The 6313-nt window shown below is 46.4% G+C and overlaps 1 pseudogene; it reads right to left on the minus strand.

Moving 5' to 3' along the window:
- Window positions 1-2988: 2988 nt before the first annotated feature.
- Window positions 2989-3954, minus strand: LOC119923661 (annotated as a pseudogene).
- Window positions 3955-6313: the final 2359 nt, after the last annotated feature.

The following is a 6313-nucleotide window of genomic DNA, read 5'->3' on the forward strand; positions in this document are numbered from 1 at the left end:
CCCTCTCTCCTTGGACTCCTGGATGCAGTGGCCATGGAGCCCCTCTCTGCTCTCCCGTGGACACTAACATGCGCTTTCCAGGCAGGGCCCCCGTCCCCTTAGATAAATCCAACGCTGCTCCGAGGAGGGTCCCCGGAAGACTGGATCACGGCGGCTTGTCCCCACAGTTTTTGAACCCCCACAGAGATGAGGATTCGGTGATGGCACTTGTTTGCAGAGTTCCCATGGCAACAGCATTCTAACATTTCCCGCTGCTAGTGACCATCTGGGTCAATGAGTGGGCGCTTCAGCTTCTATTTCTGTCTTCAGTGGTACCTGTTAAGCGCTTACTATGTGTCAGGCACTGTACTAAGTCCTGGGATTCGACGCAAGCTAATCGGGTTGGACACAGTCCCTGTCCCACATGGGGCTCACAGTCTCAATCCCCATTTTACAGATGAGGGAACCGAAGCCCAGAGAAGTGAAGAGACTTGGCCAAGGTCAAAAAGCAGAAAGGCAGCAGAGCCAAGATTAGTACCCAGGTCATTCTGACCCCCTGGCCCGTGCTTTGTCGACTAGGCCATGCTACTTCTCTAAGTTTTATCTTCTTCATGACCTCCAGTAATCATTTAATCAGTTGTATTTTCTGACTTCTTCTGATTGCAAATCTAGAGAGAACGAGAAATGACTCTAAATGCAACCTAAAACCCTCCCCCGGACTGGATTGGGGGATCAACCTAGAGAAGCAACATGAGAAGCAGCATAGTTTAGTGGCAAGAGCCCATGCTTGGGAGTCAGTGGACGTGGATTCTAATCCCGGCTCCACCACCTGTCTGCTGCGTGACCTTGGGCAAGCCACTTAACTTCTCTGGGCCTCAGTTACCTCCTCTGGAAAATGGGGATTAAGACTGTGAACCCCAGGTGGTGCAACCTGATTGTATCTACCCCAGCACTTAGAACAGTGCCTGACACATAGTAAGCGCTTAACAAATGCAATTATTGTTTTTATCAGTTTGGGAGGGGCTGAGGGGTTCTGAGAAAGAGGTGATGGGAAGGGAACACTGATACTGGTTGGCTGGACACGACTGGAAAATATCTGTTTTCAGAAGAAATAAGTTTTAGCCTAGGGTTCGTCCTCTTCTATCTCAGAGCTGAGACACTACCAAACTGTGGTGAGGAGGTCATTGCATTCTCTCCTCCGAATGGCCCTGTCCCTTACAAAATATTTCAGTGATGGAAAATGAACTAATCTGTCAGTCCACATTCCCTCCTCCCACCTTCCAGTCCATCAGAGCACAGCTTGCTCCATCTTCAAATCCCTATGTCATCCCACCATTACCAGGAGGGCCTCGCACGATTCATTTTTTTTCTCCCTAAGTCATCTTCTCCCAACTACCAATCAGCATTGTAGGCCGCTTCTCCTTTTTTGCACTCACACCCACCATTATGATTTTATACATAGTGGCTTTTATAAAATATATTCTTTAAGCACATAATCATCTATTTACCATTATTTCCATTCTCTTCTTCATCCTCTCATGAATCAATTCTGTGTCTACCTCCCCTGTTAGATTTTAAGCTCTTGGAAAGCAGGTATGGTGTTAATTTTTTTGATCTCTCTGAAGAGTTCACTATATTACTCTACACTCAGGATACATTCAACAAATATCAGTGATGGATGGGTTGTTGGACGGACGGATGGATGGAAGGGTTGGTGGGTAGATGGATGGATAGATGGATGGATGGGTGGGTGGATTGTCTTCTGTGTGACCTTAGGCCAGGCACTTCACTTCTCTGTGCCTCAGGTATCTCATCAGTAAAATGGGAATTGAAACTGTGAGCACCACGAGGGATAGAGACTGTGTAAAATCTGATTAGCTTGTATCTGCCCCAGCACTTAGTATAGTGCCTGGCACATAGTAAGCGCTTAACAAATACCACTATTATTATTATTATGGATGGATGGATGGATGGATGGATGGATGGATGGATAGATGGATGGACGGATAGATGGGTGAACAGACAGAAAGATGGACGGATGGATGGTCGAACGGATGGATGGATGGATGAACGAATGGATTCGAGGCAAGGATTTGATCAGTCAAATTCATTCATTCATTCCATCGTATTTATTGAGCGCTTACTGTGTGCAGAGCACTGTACTAAGCGCTTGGAAAGTACAATTCAGCAACAAATAGATATAATCCCTGCCCAAAACGGGCTCACGGTCTCGAAGGGGGAGACAGGCATCAAAAGAAGTAAGCAGACAGTCAAATAGGGAGGACAATTTCCATGTTGCCAATTTGTACTTCCCAAGCGCTTAGTATAATGCTCTGCACATAGTAAGTGCTCAATAAATACGATTGATGATGATGATGATGACTGCATCTCTCTCCCTTGTAGCCCTCCGATTTTCATAACTACCAAGAGTGATCTTAAAATTCATAGAATTACTGTTATTATCAGTACTAGTATCAACATTATCATAATTGAATGTATTAAGAATTAACTTGCCAAAGCCTGCCAAGTGCTGGAGTAGAAACAAACTAATCAGATCGGACACGTTTTCTGACCCACGGGGGCTCAAACTGTAAGAGAAAGAGAGAGCACATATTGAATCCCGATTTTATAGAGAGACCCTAAGAGATTACTTGCTGGACCAAAGTCATACAGCAGGCCAGTGGAAAAAACGGGTAGACCTTTCAAATCTCATGACTCCCAGACACATGCTCATTCCACTAAGCCATGATGCCACCCAAACAATCACTTGTGAGTCATTCATTCAATCATATTTATTGAGTGCTTACCGTATGCAGAGTAGTGTACTAAGCACTTAGAGAGTACAATTCAGAATAAAAAGACAATCTGTGCCCACTCCAGGCTTAGTCACACACATTTTATCGGCCTCTATCACAGACAGTGACAAATTCTCAGGCTCTGGACTTTCTCTTTGGACAGCTCTTTATATGGATACTCCCACGTCCAGAACCCTGATGAGAAATGGGATAGTCAGCAAAAGAAAATAGACATTTCGTCCCTTAGAGGAGGGAGGAGGAATCTCCCATTTAGGACTCTCCCCAGGGCGGCCTTTATGTCCCGGTTCCTCAGGCTGTAGATGAGGGGGTTCAGGGCTGGGGGCACCACGGTGTAGAACACGGACACCAGCTGGTCGAGGGTCGAGGGGGAGTCTGACATGGCCTTGAGATAGGAGATGACAGCCGCAGAGAGGAAGACAGTGAAGACAGCGAGATGGGGCAGGCAGGTGGAGAAAGCTTTGGTCCAACTCTCGGCAGTCGACATTCTCAACACAGCTTGGAAGATGCGCACGTATGAGATGATGATAGAGACGAAGCAGACGACACCTAAAGCTACCCCACCGGAGACGCTCACATCGATGGCCACGTGGGCCTCGGAGCAGGAGATCTGCAGCAGGGGTGGTACATCGCAGAAGAATTGCTGGACGATGTTGGACCCACAGAATCTCAGGGAAAAAGTCGAAGCTGAATACAAGACCCCAAACAGCACCCCACTGAGCCAGGAGGCGGCCACCATCTTTCTACAAGCCGTGTTGGTCATGATGAGCTCCTAACGCAGGGGGCGGCAGATGGCGGCGTAGCGGTCGTAGGACATCGCCGTGAGGATGAACAGGTCTGAAGCAGTAAACATAGCCACCAAAAAGATCTGGGCCACACAGCCCAGAAGGGAGATAGATCGACGGTCGGTCAGTGAGATGACGACAGACTTGGGGACGGTGACAGAGATGTAGCAGAGGTCGAGAACGGACAGGTTCCTGAGGAAGACGTACATGGGGGTGTGGAGGCGCCAATCAAGGGCGGTGACGGCGACGATGAGGAGATTCCCTGTCAGGGCAGCCAGGTAGACCAGAAGGAACAGCACAGCGTGGACCAGCTGCAGCTCCCGGACCTCCGAGAAACCAAGCAGGAGGACTTCCCTAACCCTGGAGACGTTGGACATTTTGGGGAGGCAGCATTGACTTTCTGCATGTGATGAGGGAAGAGCCAAAGTTAGAGTCAATTGATGGGATGAGTGAAGGAACTGACAGGACATTTGGTGACTCTCTATGGCGAGGAGACAATTATTGAATTCACAATGATCTTTGAGTTCACCGTGGAGACACAACATTTCTAGGGAATGATTTTGACTCCCGGCACAGGAAGAAGGAAGGAAGACTTCAATTTAGAGAAATTGACGTTGGGGGTGAAGGAATAAGACTAAGTCAATCAATTCTATTTATTGAATACTTACAGAGGACACGGTATTATTCATTCATTCAAATGTATTTATTGAGCGCTTACTGCGTGCAGAGCACTGTACTTAGTGCTTGGGAAGTACAAGTTAGCAAAATATATAGACGGTCCCTCCCTACACAACTACGGGCTCACAGTCTAGAAGGGGGAGACAGATTGTCCCCAAGGAGTTTCCATTTTAGTGGAAGCACCAAGCTTTGAACAGCGTAGAAGCAGATTACACTATAGGGATAAAGAGAGGCCTGGGAGTCAGAGGACCTGGATACTAATCCCAACTCTATCACTCGTCATTCATTCATTCATTCATGCATTCAATCGTATTTATTGAGCGCTTACTGGGTGAGGAGCACTGTACTAAGCGCTTGGGAAGTACAAGTTGGCAAAATATATAGACGGTCCCTCCCTACACAACTACGGGCTCACAGTCTAGAAGGGGGAGACAGATTGTCCCCAAGGAGTTTCCATTTTACTGGAAGCACCAAGCTTTGAACAGCGTAGAAGCAGGTTACACTATAGGGATAAAGAGAGGCCTGGGAGTCAGAGGACCTGGATACTAATCCCAACTCTATCACTCGTCATTCATTCATTCATTCATGCATTCAATCGTATTTATTGAGCGCTTACTGGGTGAGGAGCACTGTACTAAGCGCTTGGGAAGTACAAGTTGGCAACATATCGAGACGGTAGACAGAAGGATCTGGATTCTAATCCTGTCTCGAGCCCTTGTTCCCTGTATGATCTAGAGTGGGTAACTTACCTTCACTGTGCCTCGGTTACCTCATCTGTAAATTGGTGATTATGACAGAAAGCACTATGTATGGCATGGACTGTGTCCAACCTGATTAGCCTGTAACCACCCCAGTGCTTAGTACAGTACCTGGAATATAATAAACACTTAATGATACCATAAGACAAACAATTAAAATAAAACCCGCATATCCATCAAACTGATTCCATTTGCTCAATATCTGCATTCACACTTGGACTCACACAAATACAAGCATACGTCATCATTCATCTAGTCCTTTCCTAAAGCATCGCTCAGCCTACATCTTCTCCTCTCCTCAACCTCCCCTCAGGACAAGTGTGTCTTTTCTCATGCAACAAAAACTCACAATCGGCTTGAAGACTTTCTGCCCTAGGACTGCACTTCACTTCCTTTCCATCGTTCAACTCGTCTTCTCATCTCTCAAAGCAACTTTATAGTTGTTACTCGCGATAGACTCTCCTGTTTCCATCCTAGCCTGGAACTCCCTCTCTTATTCACTCAAAATCAGAGATAGCACAGTTCTTTCCCAAATTCTGCGCACAGCTAAAATCCTCCCCTCCTCCAACCAGCTTCCCCGATTCATTTCCCAGCCCTCGAAACCCACTTCACCTAATTCAAGCGCGAATCAACTCATTTCCATCCTCATTTAGTGTAAAAAGCATGGACCCAGGAGTTTTCTTCTTGACTGTGAGCTCCGTGCGGGCAGCATACACATCTGCCAGCTCTGTTCAATTGTACTCTCCCAATCATAGCTTGGTGGTAGTCAGAGGACTTGGGTTCTAATCCTGATTCTGTCCCAATGCTGCTGTGCGACCTGGAGCAAGTCACTTCACTTCCCTGGGCCTCAGTTTCCTCATCTGTAAAATGTCACGCAATAATTGCATATTCATCTTTCCATTCTTTCTTTCATTCTAGAAGTGGCAGGGATTGTTTCTGTTATGGTGTTTTAAAGTGGATAGAGCAGTGAGAGTCAGAAGGAATCAGAAGGACGTGGGTTCTAATTCCGGCTCTGCCTCATGTCTGTTGTGTGACCATTTAACTTCTCTGAGCCTCAGTTACCTCATCTGTTAAAATGTGGTTTAAGACTATGAGTCCCATGTGGAACAAGGACTGTATCCAAACTGCTTAACATGTATCTACCCCAGTGCTTCGGACAGTGCTTGGGACATAGTAAGGCCTTAACAAGTACTACTATGATTATTATTATTACTCTCCAAGTCCTTAGTGCACACAATAAGCACTCAAGCAATATGATTCAAGATTAATTGATTGATAGTAAATTATACTGCATCAACCT

The sequence above is a fragment of the Tachyglossus aculeatus genome, unplaced genomic scaffold (assembly GCF_015852505.1).
Source record: "Tachyglossus aculeatus isolate mTacAcu1 unplaced genomic scaffold, mTacAcu1.pri scaffold_213_arrow_ctg1, whole genome shotgun sequence".
Lineage (NCBI taxonomy): Eukaryota > Metazoa > Chordata > Mammalia > Monotremata > Tachyglossidae > Tachyglossus > Tachyglossus aculeatus.